General features: G+C 39.1%; 1 protein-coding gene across 2 annotated transcripts in view; it reads left to right on the top strand.

The window, feature by feature from the left end:
- Positions 1-3,555: 3,555 nt before the first annotated feature.
- Positions 3,556-17,681, top strand: part of RFX3 (regulatory factor X3) — a 209,299-nt gene continuing 195,173 nt past the window's right edge. The window contains exon 1 of one of the 2 annotated variants that reach the window (XM_048502924.1): positions 3,556-3,972. The gene's annotated coding sequence lies outside the window, so the exon portion shown is untranslated. The remainder of the gene's footprint in view (positions 3,973-17,681) is intronic. The other variant, XM_048502925.1, reaches the window with a different exon arrangement.

Raw genomic sequence — 17,681 nt, 5'->3', positions numbered from 1 at the left:
GAAGCCAACATCTGTGAGCCACGTGGAGTGCTGTCCCTGCACAGCTGGTGCTGATCTTCAAGTTAAAAAACCAGAAGCTCGCGTCAGCTCCATAAATTGGCTTCTTTGGAGCCTCAGCTTCTTCATTTTTACACAATATAGAGCCACAATGTAACCAAGGAAAGATTTCTTTCTATATTTGTGGATCTGCTGTTGTAGTCTGCTGGGGGGGGGGGGGGGAATCTGAAGAATTCTCACTATTACTGCACTTTGCAAATTTAGCAAGACTGAGGAGAAGTTGTGGTACACAAAATAAGTCTTTCAGATTTTATCTCTTCAACTCTTTAAACCTCCCAAGCGCATTTAGTTTGAAGTTGAAAAAGATCAGGGGAAGTACAGAATTTAGTTCTATTTCGCTCATCTTAACAAGTACAAAATGTTACTGTAAGATTTTCTGAATGTCTTTTATGAAGAACAATGTACAAATATAACAAAATACATAAAAGTAGGTTCCTTTTTTCCTCAGCCAACACACTCACATTCTGATTTTCCATTTCCTTGTTATAAAAGTTGGGAAAGTGGCTTTCAAAAATTAAAACTTCCCTGTTGCTCCTGGATCACAATCACAATCTTTTCCATAGGAGGAGTCAACTGGATCTATTGTGGGATAGGGTGCTGTAACCAGCTTCACATCAATATCCCTTACCATCTTCCAGTAATCTTAAGGCAGCCAGTCTTGTCCTATCCTCAGAAGCAGTTTGTGAAGTAGCTTAAAGTGTTACTGGCAAAAACTCAACCAATGAGTTTTATAAATGAATGGGAATTTGAATCCAGGTGTTCTGTGGTCCAAGATGAATTTTCTCTACTGGTAAGTTGTGCTTTCCAGAGAGCAGAGTTGGGAGATGACTGTGGGAGGACAGGTCTAGAGCATGCAGGCAGATCTAGTAGGAAAATAAGCAATCTCAATGGAGTTTGTTTCATAGCTCTGTTGGCCTGCAGTAGAGCTATATTTGAGTCCAGTACACCTTAAGAGACCAACAAGATTATTGGAGAATGAACTTTCAAGAGTCAAATCTTCCTTGACAGACTCCGACTATCAAAAGCTGATATCCTAAAAATCTTGTTGGTCTTTAAGATGCTCCTGGACTCAAATCTAGCTCTTCAAAAGCCTTTATAAGGTTTGATCTAAGAGTGGGTACACAAAGGTATGATTCTTAAACAGCAAGGGCATCCTTGTAAATATGGCTGGAAGTGAATTTAAGCAGTTATTCAAGCAATCGTCTTAAGGATAAACTCCACTTAAATATTTTCTCAAGTTACACTTAAGAACCACGATCAATACTTCTTCATCATAACTTGCTTCCACCATAGTTACTGGTATCACATGTTTATGAATCAGGATCAGATCCCTAAAGACTCAAGACCCAATAAGAGACTTGAAGTGAGAAGTGTAAAAAAATAAAAAGGATTTATTTAGCCGTAGCAATATAGTAGGTCCACTGACTAAGGCAGACGTGACACATACCTCTTAGGATCTTAGTTTTATAGTGTTCTTTCGTCAATTGGTGGTACATCATCAATACATCATTGATTTCATCACTTCGATCCATCCCATTACATGTCAATACTGGTTAAGCCCCTTTCACACTAGTTCAGAGGTTGTATGCACTAAAACAGGTGGGCTTTTCCCACCTGGGGTGAAGATGGTAGTTAGCTATCCTGATGGCAGACCCATTACCCCAAAATAGTAACAACCAGCTATTGAAGGACAAGCTGACACCATAAAAAAATAAACAATTTACACTCTTATCATAGGGAGAAGCAAGGAGGTTCAGAGGCTGGAGAAGTGTCTGGGATACATCCATGAAGATTGGAACATTGTGACATACTACAAAATCTACTGCCAGAAATCCAACATTTCGAGGATATAACTCACTCAACCAGGCCTCCTCTAAGGGCAGGCAATAAATAAAATAAATAAACGCCTCTTTCTTCCTGCCCAGGTACTTAGAGTATGGGAGTAAGGGTTTTCTCAGAAAAAATAACAGTGCAAACCTAAGATTGTTATCCAGGTTAACTGCTTTCCATAAATAACCGTCAAAACCTACAATTTTAACTGCATTTCTCAACTTACACTTAAAAGTCAATTTCTTTGCTAAATTAAGTTACTCCTACAGATTATGTAGTTTAATAAAATCAAACTATATTATTCTACTAAAATCAGTTATTCTAAAAATAAGATAAAAATCATTTCTGTAAAGTTCCCTGCATAAAATAATCTGACCTGCCAATGCTTGTTTTCTTTCTTTTATTCTCTCAGTGCCTAATAAGGGTTATTATTATTATTATAAAAATCATTTTCCAAAATGTTCTTTTGTTACAACTAATCTCTCCTAATTTGCTAATTGATCTTGGCTAGTTTAAATGTCTGTTTCTTTCTTGCAGGAAAGGGCAACTGTTTATTCTTTTTCGTTCTTAAGGCAACATCTGGAAAACTTGCTCACCTCTATGTGATTTTAAGTTGGTAATACTAAAAAGTTCCAGGTTGAAGGGACCTGTTACTACAAATTTGCTGAAGCAAAGTTGTTCAATGCCTTGGGGACCTCATCACAAAAATCAAGACACCCTGAGCCGCTCTGGGGAGGGTAGCATACAAACGAAATAATACATAAAAAAGGAGTAATATGGTTGTTTTGATGCTGCATATATTGGAAGTCTTATGTTTTCTTCATCAAGCCCTATAAATTGAATTCCTTCAACCTTTCCCCCAAAACCGTTATCACTAGTGTTCTGATAAATTGTTTCTTTTACCGAATTTTCTCATTACTTTCCCAAAATATGATATACTATATCACCAATTAATGCAAGCTGTGTTTTTTTCTCACGTCTTAAAAAAATACATTGGGATATTTGTGGCTGAAGCAGGGATCCTAATTGTCCTTGGTGATTGTGTTGATCGAAGTGCCAATTATTCCACATTAACCCACAAAAGTTACAAAATACAATCCTATTATGGGAAAATAAATAAATGGGAACTAGCCAGCCTTAGCAGTTCATTCTGGTTGTTGAGTGCGACCACTTTAGCGCCTCAGAGACAGGTAGAAGTGAAGGGTAGCCAGGCTCCCGCCCGCGGCATTATCCCTAAGTAAGATGGCGGCTGTTACTGCAGCTGAAACCCGAGCCATTTTAACAACACAGCGCTGCAATAGGAAGTAGAAGGAAGAGCGAGGTAAATCAGCCGCTGAGAAAAACACGGCCAGGGGAAGTGAGCCCCAGCGAAAAAAAGGAACAGGCGCCCGAATCAAGCGCCAGAAACACTTTCCCTTTTAGTAGCTCTTTGCATCCGGGACACCCAACTCTCATCGCCGTTCTCCCACAACCGGAAATGACAACGGAGCGACTGCCAAGTTTCCCCACGCGGAATCCAGGAGTTTGCCCCGCCCCTTCAATCCCCTGAGGGGCGTGTCTGATGAGGGCACGCGTTGATTCTGTCGGGCTGAGAGAACCGCCGCCACCAGCCACCCTCCCCCCACCCCGGTTTTGCGCGCACGAAGGCAGAAGCACGGCCCTTCCTTCCTCCCGCCAGCCGCTTCGGCTGCTCTCAAAGTGATGAAGGACTCGACGGCCGAATTCCCCGTCCTCGAGCAGAGAAGGCGAGCATGTCAATCATTCAGCAAGCCCCGCCTCTTCCGGGCCTGTGAGGTTGGGCCGCCGCCTCCTCTCCTCCTCCTCCTCTCGCTCGTTCGCTCTCTCCCTTTTGTGAGTTATAGCAACCGTTGCCTTGTGAATCAAGCGCCATAGTCACCGTAGTCCTGGCGACTGTTACCCATCAACAACAACGGCTCCTCTCCTCCACCACCACCACCTCCTCCTCCTCCTGCTGCTGCTCCTCCTCACCCCCATCATCACCCCCTTCCTCATCATCACCCACAACAACAACAACAACCACCTCCACCAGCAAGAGCAACACCACCACAGCCCTCCACAGCCCAGGTGAATATGATTGTTGTGTGCAGTCTCTCCCCCCCCCCCCCCAAACCCGGCTCCTTTTTTCCATGGAGTAGCCGGCCTGACGTTTCTTGATTGAGTTTAAACCGGTGGAGATGGAAAGTAGGGGATGCAGAAGCGTGTGCGCGTGTGAGAGTGGAGAAAAATTGTACCCCCGGCCTGTTTTGTGGTCTCGTTCTATACCCCTCCCCTCCCCCCTACTTTCTCTGTTGTACTCTGATGGTGGCTGTAGTGGTCTGGTGGAGTTTGGTTGGGGAAGGGGGGTATTTGTACGGAGGGTATTGAGAATAGGAAGAGAGGATTGGTGGTGGTGAGGGAAGCACACTTGTGATCTGCCCAAGGTAATTGTGTCTGGGGTGTCTTTTTTGTTTTGTTTGTTTTCTTGGTTTTAATCTGCTGCCTATTCTTGTTCGTAGGAAGCCACTGGGAAAAGGAAATTAATGTGGTTTTGTAATATTAGGTACTTTAATTCAACAAACCAAAAATCTGTCACCCTGGGTTTGCTTCCTCTCTGTTGGAAATTGTGTGTGGGCCTCGCACCGCAGCTGGGATTGTGTGGCTTTGGAAATGTGTGTGTGTGTGTATGAACTTTTTTGCTTCTGATCATCCTGCCCTTACTGGTTTTTTTAGCCTTTTCTGTACTTTATGAGTAGGTTGTTTCATACTTATTGATATTAAGTTGATTGTTCAGAGATAGAATATCTTTTTTGTGCTGAAATCTCCTTCCTGTTTATCAAGTGTCCCCGACAGCATAATTTTTATTTGCTGTTAGGAGAAACATTCTAGAACTTGTTATGAGAAACATATTTTAATACTTTTGATTTAATCCCAAGTCACTGCATACCTAAGGCTGTGCACCCGCTTTGACTATGTATTCATGATGGGAATATATGTATTTTTTGTTGCTGTTGTTTTAATCAAGGCGCGCTCTAATATAAAACAGTTTCCAATAAACAGCTGTCATTTTTTGTTTCATGAAATATTATATAATAAACTATTGAAGTCCAGGAAAGAGAGCCAAAATATAGGGAGATGTAAATAAATTTAATTTATGCAGGTTTGAAAGTTTTTTCCCCTCCTTGTAGTTTTTCTTGACTTATTCTGGGGTATTGAAACTGAAGCTAAGTTGACCATAAAGAATTTATAAATCTAAACATGAAATGTAATAATGTCTGAACTTTCTAGTCAAGACCTGCAGATTTGTACTGGGCACATATAGTTCTTAATTCTGTGCAGACAGAAGGAAGTATTTCTGATAACGGATCAGTTTGAGAAATTGTTGATGTTCAGTTACTTTGTGTTTGAGCCCCTGTTCCCAAAGCATCTCCCAATGAATGATATTGATCATTTGACAGTATAGTATTTAGACTGTAGTCTTGTGAACATTTACTGGATAAATATGTGTAGGATTAGACCATGTGAATACTAATGGTTTAAAAGTGCTTTTTAACTTCACTCCTTTTTGATGGTGAGATTTTTTTCGATGGTCATGTTTTCAACTGAATTCTTGTTAATTTAGTTGATTCTGTATAAAGGAAACTAATTTAATTGTGAATATTATTGTTCCTTTGCTCTTTGAAACTTGTATTGAACACAGTCTTGTTGCTTGTAACAGTGATTTATCTGACAGAGCAACCCCTGAAGAATGTGACAGTGCCTATTATTCCTGGACTGTCAAGTGTAGAGCAGGTTAGATAATTAATGATTTGGTAAAGCAAAGACTATTCTCTGAATTAAGACTTGTGTATTGAATCTGTAAACATTTTTGCATATGTGGTGATAACGGTATAAATGATTATTCCTTGAACCAATAAGGGACTGAATAATGTATGAATATGTAATTAATTATTACATATTATTTATAATGTCTATTCAGAGTAGTTTAAAATAAAGGCACTTACATAATAGCCATATTTCTATTTATCTTATTAATGGGTAAATCATATTTTTTCTCCCTCCTCTTCATAGTATCCACCTGTTGTCTGATTTTAGGCTAAAATGATAGTTTTATAAAGCTAGGACAGGGATGTGGTTATTGTCTTTCTAGACCATATAATGCAATGGCAGAATCTGTGATCATTAAGATTACAGTGTACTATATGTAGAAGGCAAGATAGTATGAGGTTTGGCTAGACTATCAAGTAATGATTAATAAGATCTTCTGTTCTCTGGTCATTCAAATAGTGAATCCCCTTCTATACATATGCCAGTTCAGCAGCTAGTATGATTGTGGGGGAGGGGGACCATTCTGCCTTTTAATTTAGTCCTGAGCAGGCAAGCTTTACCTATTATCTTTCCAAGAGCAGACTTTAATTAGAACCCATAAAGCAGTGTTGATTTTTTTTAACCTTAGCTGTGTCTAAGTATGATATCCCAGAGTTGGCCAATTCTGCGTGTAGCATATTTGGATTGGTGCTCTGGTTCTAAGTAAGTTATTTTCTCATAGACTCATTTATTGAATCATAATGATGGTGAAATTACAGCTCCTCTCCCCATCTTATTTGATTCTAAAAAGTTTATGAAAAAAATCAGAAATATTTTGATCCCTGTAGTATAATGATGAAACATTAAACTAATTGATGAGGCTTTTAAAAAAACTGATGAACTTTTTTGACTGTATAATGGTTTCTGAACTAATATTTGCGGTAATTAGTCTGTCCTGTTAAGACTCTGGTCATGTCCTGCTTTCTGGGTGCATAGTTAAAAAGCATATCTGAAAATGTAAAATGCCTTCTTACTTCTCTTCCTATGTCCAAACCAATTTTTGCCCTTGTCCCCATTTTTCTATCTTTATTGGCTTTATAGGTGTGCCCATTTGAAGTTTGGATAGCCATTCTCTTTTCCAGATAAATATGATGTTTGCCCATCTGTTATGGTGAAGATCCATATTCTTGTTTACTGCAGTAGTGCTATACTGATTCAACAGTATATTTTGTTCTACTTTTGGAACTGGTTTTGGTCTTATTCAGGTAGTAGGCACATGTTTTCTTGTGACTGTATTTTTGTTACTGCCCACTTATGGTGACTCTATAGTGTTTTCAAGGCCAGAGATGTTCAGAGGTGGGTTGCCATTGCCTGCCTTTGAATAGCATCCCTAGACTTCCTTGGTAGTTTCTAGTTCCTTATGGCTGCCCTTCCATGTATTACCATCTTTAATTTAGACTGAATTATGTCTAGTCACATGTGCACATGTTTTCTGTTTTGTGGTGTCTCATATACATAAAGAACCAACACACACAGAGTTACCATTCTTTCTTTTGCATCAGTTCACACCTGACATAGGCGAATTATGGGTCAAAAACAGTGGTGTGCAAATGGTGTAAAAAGGTTTAAAACAGTGTAAAAAGGGTTTACACTGTTTTCACACCACTGTTTTTGGCCCATGCGGAATCCACCATACACACATAGTTGTTTTCTGGACCTCTCCTCTGCTTGTTGTGGAGTTCTGTAGAAGAAAGCAGCATCAGTTCCACTGTCGCACAGAGGCCTGTAGAAACTGGCCAAGTTATTTTACTACCTTGTCTCATGCTGAATACCAGTTAGCCATTCTTGTGTTTATTGTCTTGTTTGGATGATGGCTGTAGTTTCAAGCCTTGGAAAATAGCTGAATGCTGCTAACTCTGGGAATAACTGTTCTTCCCTAGTAGTGGCCACACTGAGGCTAAATAATTTCTTCAGAAGCTTGATGAGACATTGCTTGCTGAGTCAAATTCATCTATTTGCTTCATTTATGCACAACTTCTTGCCCCGATGGAGCATTAAAGTGGCTCACACCCTACTCCTTACCTCCACTTTACACTCACAACAGTCCTATGAAGGATGATAGACTGAGTGTGTGTGACTTGCTCAAAATTTCCCAGCAAGCTTCCATGGCAGAGTGGGGATTCAAACCTGGATCCTAGTCTGACACTAATCAGTGCACTATGCTCTCAGATGCCAGAAAGAAAGGGAGCTTGGTTTGCTTGGGCATCTCTTTCCAGATCTAATACATTATAGTTATTTATCCTTAACATATTTGTTTTTAGAATGTAACCACCATTAGTTTATTATTAGGGACAGGTTACCTAATTTTTTAGTGTTCCCAACAGGAATCTGTTCAGTTCTTTGAAAACTCAAGATGGAGATTCTTCAAGCTTCCTATTGGCAAAGTTCTATAAGGAAGTTTCTTTCGATGTTTAACCTACATTTGGACCCAGTGTTTGTGAACTCATTACATGTAGCCAAAGCTGCAGCAGGTTAAGAGTATAATTTGGCAAAAAGTATGAGTCAGTGTGAAATCCCTTGTGTGTTTTGAGTTCCTCTAGTAATAAAAGTGCTAGTGTTCTTGCTGACTGTCATTGGAGGAAGTACAGTTTCTTTGCATTATCCAGTAGCATTATCTGGTTGCTCTGGTTTGTGCATTTAGCCTTTCACATGCAGTAACTTTTCTGTGGGTAGGAAATATGCTGAAAGTGATTCAGGTACATTGTTTCCTCTTTATAGAAGAGAATGGAAAACCCCTTTGTTAGTGGAGCCCAGTATCATGGACTGAAGTTTAAAAGATACATTGGACCACTGATAGATTGACATCATCTGAGTTGGTTTACTTTTTAGGAACTGCTGCTTTCAGTAGTGGTCAAGCAATGAGGGCTTTGTAAGAATGAAACAGTATGCCTATAGATATCAGTTTTATTGTTTGATTATGATAATTCTTTTATGATCTCCTGTATTTTCATAGAGTAATAGTATAATTAATACTTCATTGTTCATGTTGTTTGAAATGTTTCCTATATGTTCTCTCCACAGCATAGTTTAGTACCGTGGTGGTGAACCTTTGGCACTCCAGATGTTATGGACTACAATTCCCATCAGCCCCTGCCAGCATGGCCAATTGGTCTATAACATCTGGAGTGCCAAAGGTTCGCCACCACTGGGTATATTAGTAACAATGTATCCATCAGAAAAAAACTGATGTTATGCTATACTGGTGAGAACCATTTGATTTTTTTTAAAAAAACATGCAGCATAAAGTATATAATTATCCAATAGAATAGCCTCATTACCTCTTTGTGGATTATAAGACCTTATGTCCTCATTGTCTCCAGAAAATATTGAAAAGGAATTTTTCATCAATATTGTATAAGTGTGTACAGAGAGGCTCATCCTCTCATTTGCTATGTTAGTAAATTGCAATTTAGGATGTGTTGTGTGATAACTTGTTGCTGCAGTGGTACAGCACGAGAAACCCCAATATTAAAATGTTAAATTACTAGATATTTCAGTAATATGTTGAAGAATGATTTACTATTTACTTTAAAACACATATATACCACATAACACCTTTGGGCTCATAGCATGGTCAGTAAAACAATTCCATATAAGAAATCCAAACACTTCTTCAAACTATAAAGAAAAAAACCTCCCCTAGACTTGTTCTTGTTACATATTTTATTGTTAGGATAATAGTGGGATCTTTTTGTATTCTTGTTTTTATTTTGTAAGGGCAACTTCACATATATTTAAGTACTTCTGGACCATCTTTTAGTAAAATAATGTATAAAACAATAACTAACAATAACTTAAAAGCCAAACGTAGTTCATTAAAAGCAGTCAGTTTAAAAGCCAACAGCAGAGAATTTAAATAAAAGCTCTTCTGTATAGAAATGACTTGCACATTTTGTAAGGGAGCATTATGTACTTCTGCCAGCCATCTGTTTGAATGTCCAGAACTACCAATGAAAAAGCTGTAGAATGGGTTGCCACTTCCTGAGTTCCCTGTATCCCTTTTTTCTTAGGGCATGATGGCTTTGTGCAGTCATATTGTTACATGAACTATCAGCATATGTTTGGGTAAGCCACTGTAATGAGGATACACACATAATCTTTTCTGTATTATATATACAGGTGGGAACCCGCAAGGATTTTCAGGGGCATCTCATTTTCCCCTCACCATACTAAAGCTCATGGGTCATGTAGGGCCATGCTGGCAGGGGATGATGGGAATTGTAGTCCATGAACATCTGGAGTGCCATAGGTTTGCCACCACGACTGTAAGGAGTGATATTAAAGTCACGGATGGCTAGTGTACATTCCTTAAGTCCACCTCCCCAACCCCTTTCTTATATAATACTGACGTGTGTAAAAGTATAAGAGGTAAAAATACCTCATCCTATGTTGAATGACCTGAGGTTCAGGATTAGATTATGTTTCTCTCTATTTAGTCAATGCTGTTGAGTGGGGAACATCTGGCCCTGGAGTTGAACAATGTTGTACTACAGGGGAATTTCCTGGTAATTTATCCAGCTTCCCACCCCAACTTGGTATCTCCCAATTTATCTGTTATCCTAAAAAAGAAGATAATGATGGCTACCCCCTTTCCTTTGAACTCTAATTCTTGTTCCCTTATTCCCCTGATAAGAGCATGTACCATGTTTGCATTCATTCAGATAATGTTGCAAAAAGTGTGCTATATGTTGAAAAACGTTTAACATAATTCATATCTCTAAGCTTTAAAGTTTGAGAAGTTACTGTTAGTTTTCAGGTAAAGACATTTGCTTCAAGTACTAAGAATTATTATTTTCCCAACTAAGTTGACTGTATTATACTTCTGATACATCAAGCCACTGAAATTTATTCAAATAACTAATGAACTTGAGGAGTGATACAGTAACTACTTAGTGCTGTTATCAGCTGTGCTGCATTTTCAGGAACTTTTCATTCCTTTTCAGTTAAATATGGTGATTGCAATGGCTGAAGTTTATATTACACATAGTTTGTGTAGTTGATGTAGCTGTAGAAATTCAGGAAGGGTGGTAACATAGCATCTGGCTTCATCTTAAGAGCTGTGGGATCGTGAAGATGTAAAAGTATTGTTCTTTAGAACCTTAAAGTGAATTCAAGTTCCATCTAGTTCATTCAGGCTTACAAAGTGTTCCTTAGTAAAAGAATAATTACTTTTTTTTCAGGGAAAATAAAAGTACTATAAATTAGAAACGCAACTTAAATACATTAAATGGATGATATTTTCTAATAAAGTACTGATAATGTTCTGACACACACATTTCATTATTTTAGAGTTTCTTAGTGTGTTCCTTATTTTGGAACTCTTTGGGTTGCAGCCCTAACTTTTTATACTTCTGAACTTGATTGCCCAAAGTTGTATATGTATTTTTCTTGTGAATGTAGTTTTTTCTGAAAAGTTTATAGTGGAGCTGCTGCAAGCCACCATAGACCCTAGACAAAGATTCCATCTGTGACTTCCTGCTACTACCCAAATTCAAATGTTATAGCAAATCATTTGACTTTTTTATACCATGAATACAATAATTGTCCATTAGGTAAGACACAGGATAATTAAATAAAGGTTTTACTTAAATTAAAGGTTTTACTCTTAACTGTGTAATTGTAGTAAAGCTAGGGTGTAAAAAAAACCAACAACCCCAAGGTCTCTTTCAAAATAAATCTCTTTCAAAATACTCAACTGAAAAAATATTTATACTGAGACGAAACAAAAAAGCAAGCTCACAACAAAGTAAAGATGCTTAATGGGGAAGAAAAATTTGGGGGATGTGAAAAGTCAGTCATATCCTGCATGGAGGGTGGGCACGTTAGTAGAGTCCTGGATCACCAGAGTTGGACACCCCTGGGCTAGAGACTTCCTTTTGTTAAAATGAAAGCTGGAAATTCAGAGAATATAATACACATAGCCCCCTGGAATGTTGTCCCCTCTTCTCATCAGCACTGGATTTATTTTGTTGCAGACAGTTATTTTAATTGTTATGGTAGCTAATTAGGAAGAAGTTTGTTCAGGACACCTAAATTTGCAAGCCAGATACTTGAGCTTATTAAGGGGAAGGAGAGTTGTTTCAGGCCATTAGTTTTCATCAGTTTGAATCATATGGACTTAGGAAGTGGTAAGGTGAAAGACGGTCATGGTATCAAGTATTTCTTGGCCTTATGAGAAGAAGCAGTGAGAACAATGATGGAATTCACTCAGAATATAAGTTCAGCTATTAATCAAATTGAGGCAAATTTAATGTACTAGGTGAAGAGTTAATGGGAGCCAATTGTGTAACATTACCTAAACTGCAGTTTTCCCTAGATCATTTTTCTCCAGTTGAAGAATTTCTTTGTTTACTGGCCAAACTATTTAAAAAGATGGAACTTCCAAGAAGCCACATTGGTCTAAAGGAAAATTTGTGTAATGCCCTTTTACTTAGACCAGGGGTAGGGAACCTGCGGCTCTCCAGATGTTCAGGAACTACAATTCCCATCAGCCCCTACCAGCATGGCCAATTGGCCATGCTGACAGAGGCTGATGGGAATTGTAGTTCCTGAACATCTGGAGAGCCGCAGGTTCCCTACCCCTGACTTAGACCAACCAAAATGACACACAAAGATATACAAGCTTTCAGTTCATCAAATTAACCTTCACTAGTGTTAATATAAAGACTATTACCCTGTTTCCCCTAATATAAGGCATCCCCGAAAAATAAGACATAGTAGAGGTTTTGCTGAAGTCCAAAATATAAGGCATCCCCCGAAAGTAAGACAGCAAAGTTTTTGTTTGGAAGCATGCCCGACGAACACAGAAAAATAAGACATCCCCTGAAAATAAGACATAGCACATCTTTGGGAGCAAAAATTAATATAAGACACTGTCTAATATTTGGGGAAACACGGTATGTTGTGACAGACTTGAAGAAAATAGCATGTTGCAACTCTATTCTGAATAATTCTACTTCAAAGCTAGGTGTAGACAGAGGTGAAAAAACCTGATTGTGAAAGGTTAAATCTGCACAAAACCTGTGTGTATGAGTGACATGCTGGGAGTGGGTGGAGTTTAGAACTCAGAGCTTCTGATAGATTTACTGGTGGAAATTCCTGGAACCGGAGAGTTCTGATGTGTTTAATGACTGTGTATAGACCTGTGGTGTTGGCAGGAAAAGAGTTTTGGGGAAAAGGACTCTTCTCTTGCCAAAGAGGCGAATAAAATTCTAGGGAAAAAAGAATATCTAGCCCAGGTTCTATAAACAGAGCTGGTTTGCTCATGAATTGTGTGTGTAGAATAGAGGGAGTTGGTCAAGTGAGAGACATAGTGTCTGAGAAGAACTAATTAGCCAGGAGAGGTATGTAAAGTTTGTATGAGAAAAGAATTCCATCCTTATTATGTGGATTTACTTCAGAAACTTGGAAGTAATCCTATAGTTTGGAAAAGTCTGAAGGGAAAAGTGAGTTGGGTAAATTCTCAATTCCTTCTAGATTTTGGGCACCAGAGTTTACAAATGAACTTCTGAGTTCAAGCCTGAGTCAAAGCTGTATAACAAGAAAGTCTGTTTTATTTGGAATAATGTAGAAATCTGTAACAAACTGAGATCTTGTGAAACAGCCCAATGGCATCTGAGCTGTACTATTATGAATGTCTTAATATTTGTATACGTCTGCTTCTTTCCTGTTCACCAGATTTCCTTCTCTCACCTTATCCTATTCCCCTGAGGAGTTTAATAAAATTCTTACGTTTTATGGTTGAACTTTGAAAAGTCTCCAGGTGATAATTTCAGAAATCAAACACAGTAGAAAGATGGAGGATCACCTCAGTTCCTTAGGTTGATACAGTTATATATTTAATTCAGTGAGTTATGGGTTGAATAAACCCCCCCAGAAGGTTGACACGTGTTTTTCTTGAGCTCTCGGCCTGTATGTGCCATCTGGTGTTAGAGAGCATTAAGAAATTAGATAATGCAAAGTGGATAGTATTGTATATACAATAAACAAAGAAAATTACTGAAAATTTCCTACTAAAGCTGCAGACTTATTTCTTTTATAAAAATGTCTTCCTGTTTTACTTGTTTTGTGGAATGAAGGAAGTGTGAAAGGCTCCTTAACCGTGTCAGGCACCTTCAAAATGCTTTGCTTAAGGGAGTAAAGCTGCTACAATGTATACTAGGAGAAGCAATCCTGCGGATATTTGGGTCCTAAGCCATTAAGGGTATTGTTGTATGTAAGAACCAGCACTTTTAATTGAACTTGGAAGTTAATTGGTAACCAGTGGAATGATTGTAGAATAGATGTTATATGTGGAGTGTATTTTTGGATTTTTATTTGAATTAGTTCCTTTTCTTAGAACCTCTGTCTACATGTAGAATTAAGTCCCAAACTGGGTGATATAGAATTGAAATAAATGTAGCATTAGGTGTGCTAGGTGTATGATGATGAGGTTAGTGCAGAAGGAGGAAGGAAACTGCAAGTTTGAGATCTCCTGGACAAATATTTAACCACAGTACGGTTAGAATGGACCAGTCAAGGCTTGAGGGTGACTTTATAAAATGGAAGGAAGATTATTCCTCAGTTTCCCCTTAATGGGAAAAAGTTGGCAACCCAGCTCCAATTTCAGTACTTCCCACCTCTTTTTGTTTAATAAAATTATACCAGTGCCATGTTTTTATTTGGAATTTGTGATTGGAAGAAATTTGAATAACACATGTAGGTTAGCATGAGGCAAAAATCAGAACAAGCTTTAAAATATTTAAGATATTTCTTTCACTGTTAATTGTTTTGTATTGAGTTGGTAAACTGTCAGTGAATCCCAAAGATACTGGGAACTAAAGCCAACTTCAGAATTACTATTATGATGGTTTTGCCAGAGGAATAAAAATTCACTTCGGTACCAAAAAGTGCATCCTTATTGTAGAATGAAAGTAGAATGAAAGCTAATGAAAGCTGCATGTTTTCCTTTAAAGTGCATATTTTCTTGACCTGTGCAAAAATTGATAGACATCATTATATCATTTTTGCAATGGCTGTTGTATATGGTTTTTATGTAAGTGTTCCCAGGTGCAATGTATCTATACATTCTGGTGATTGGGATTAGGTGGAAATACTTTTTTTGTAGGTAGGGACAGATGGCTTTTTAAAACAGGTGTCACTTTTATTTCTGTTGCATTGTGTTGGGGCTTCCAGTGGCTCATGAAAGGGTTGTCTAAAGCATGTGGCATCTTTGCATTTGTCTTCAGCAAATTGTCTAGAATGTGTTTCATGTTTTTCTTCTGGGCCTTGGCACATTTTATTGGACTAAGTTAGGCTGAGACTTGTCAAAGCACATTCTTACACTATTAAGAATAACAAAAATAATCCTCTTATTGACTTTTAAAAGACCTTTTTTAAAAAACAAAAAAGTAGTTTAACAGTGTTTCAGCTTGTGTAGGTAAGGATTAATCCCAGTGATTTGCTTATAATGCAAGTAACAGCTGCAACTTGTGTTAAAATTTTGTTTAAAAACTGTTCTGAACACTGATTGCTTTCAACATTGACTAAAAGTCAAACCATGAAACACATTTTAATGTTTTCAATGCATTATCTTTTAACTACGAGGTTGTTCTTTATGTAATTTTAAAATAACACTACCAATGCAGATAGCCAATTATTTAAATGCGCTGGGTATGTCACCTTTGCCTTTTAAATTTTTATTATATGTATCCCCATATATTAGATGTATTTGCATACAGTTAAGCTGTGAATTTAGGAGTATGTGGTTTGTCTAGCTCTCCATTTTTGTAGGTGTGCAGGTACTTACTCTAAGCATCAGAGTCCATATTGAAAGAAAGTTTATAGTAAACAATTAGCGGGGCCCGGCCACGAATTGCTGTGGCAATTGTCCTTCTCATCACAGTCTGCAACCCACACAGATGTCCATGCAGGTCCAATGATCCGCAGCATAGCCTTTTGGGGGTGGTCAAATGGAATCCCTCTTTCCCTTTTCAATTCACATTGTTATATGGTGGTGTCTTTTTTTTAGTATAGTGTAACCCTTTCCATGCCACAAACGGAACGCCTGTCCAGAGTCACCCGAATCCCGCCTTCGTCCATGGAGGGCTGGTTGACACGCGACAGTCCTGGCTTGGGAAGGCAAGAACTAGGGCAAGGAGGCTATCCCAGTCAAGGGCAGCAGGAGGAGCAGGGTGGTGGAGGCGCTCAGATCCGAAGGCCAGCTCCCTGGCTGCAAAAAAGAAGCAGAGCCAAGGTACTGTTGGATTTAGCCCCCACCCCACGGATTTTCTTTTGAAGAAAAGAATGAGCAAGAGCTGCAGCTTCGCTTTTGAGGTAAAAGAGAGCTGTGGTGAATATGGGTGAGGAAGTGGGTAAGTGGTGGTTGGGCGTGAGGGAGGGCAGAATGAGGTGTGTGAGGATGAGCTGGATGTGTATTGTGGGTTGCAGTGGGTGAGGCACAGAGAGTAAAGAAGTTACCTGCGTGTGGTGGGGGGACCCCACCTGGACGTCTCACACGGCAAAGGTGTGTATGTGTTTTCACTTCCACTTTCGTATTCCCACCCACTCGAACATTTTAAGCTCCCTCATAAGGCTCAAGCCCTCCTCAGGACTGCCTGGAGCATGCTGCACGAACATTCTAAGGGTGAAAGTTAAACACAGCCAGCTTCATGGCCTGGTGCGCCAGGAAAAAGGCGTTTTACCTGGCTCAGGTATGGACTTTTGGCGATTTGAAGGTCTGATTACCTGCCCAGAACAGGGAGGGACGTAATGTGAAAATTTGGGGGAGATCCGTCCAGCTGTTTCGGCGTTAGGGTGTGACTAACAAAATCACTGTTAGCTTTTTATATATATAGATTCTGGCAAAGGTGGGGAAGAAGGAATTTAAATGTATCAGTTACTATGTATCAGAGGAGCAGCAGCGGCATAGTGGTTAAGAGCAGGTGTACTCCAATTTTGAGGAACAGGGTTTGATTCCCCGCTCTGCCGCCTGAGTTGTGGAGGTTTATCTGGGGAATTCAGATTATCCTGTGCACTCCAACACACGCCAGCTGGGTGACCTTGGGCTAGTCACAGTTCTTCTGAGCTCTCTCAGCCCCACCCACCTCACAGGGTATTTGTTGTGAGGGAGGGTAAGCCCCTTTGAGTCTCCTATAGGAGAGAAAGGGAGAATATAAATCCTCCACCACCTCCTTCTTCTGAAATAAGTAAATTGTATTAATTCCATGTACTTGAAGTATGAACATTAGCTGCAATCCTTTAGCTTGTTTGTGTGATGCTGCTAGTATTGCATGGATTACCCTGAGATGACAGGCTTATGGGAATGTGATAACATGTTAATTGACTACAGCCGACCAATATAATAGATCTGTGTATGGGAGTTTTGTTTCATTTTTGTTACTAATTCCAAAAAGAAGTGTTTAGTTACTGGCTTGTTATGTATGATTTTGTTTTGTTTCTTTTGTTACTGGTCTGCTTTTCTAACTGTTTTATTATTTCCCACGGGTTTCAGTAGAGGACACACCCTTCCCTTCTAGGTTTTGAACCTTCATAGCTTTCCATCCAAACAGAATGAATTCCAGTGAGATTGTAGAATGTATACATTCCCAATTTTCAGACAGATTGAATAAAAGGGTCACCCTTTTTGAGGTAACAAAAGGCTTGCATGTTTAATATGTAAATCATTGTAAGATAGATGGTAGTGGTCAGGGCATATGGCACAGCAGCCACTAATCTTGATGGACAGTAGCATGAGGAAGAGATGGACTGACAAGGCAGGGGCATTTATTGGCACAAGGAGGACAAGGCTTATGGGCAGGCAGCAGGAGTAGATTTGAAGTAATTTACTTGGATGGGAGATATAGTTTGGAAGGCACCAGGCAAGCAGGAGAGGGCAGACTGCAAGGGTAAACTGATGCAGTAGGGTAGGCATTGGAAGGAGAGCATAAGGC

The sequence above is a fragment of the Sphaerodactylus townsendi genome, linkage group LG07 (assembly GCF_021028975.2).
Source record: "Sphaerodactylus townsendi isolate TG3544 linkage group LG07, MPM_Stown_v2.3, whole genome shotgun sequence".
Lineage (NCBI taxonomy): Eukaryota > Metazoa > Chordata > Lepidosauria > Squamata > Sphaerodactylidae > Sphaerodactylus > Sphaerodactylus townsendi.
Note: the sequence above shows the minus strand (reverse complement) of the source record. Positions and strands in the feature narration are given on the sequence as shown.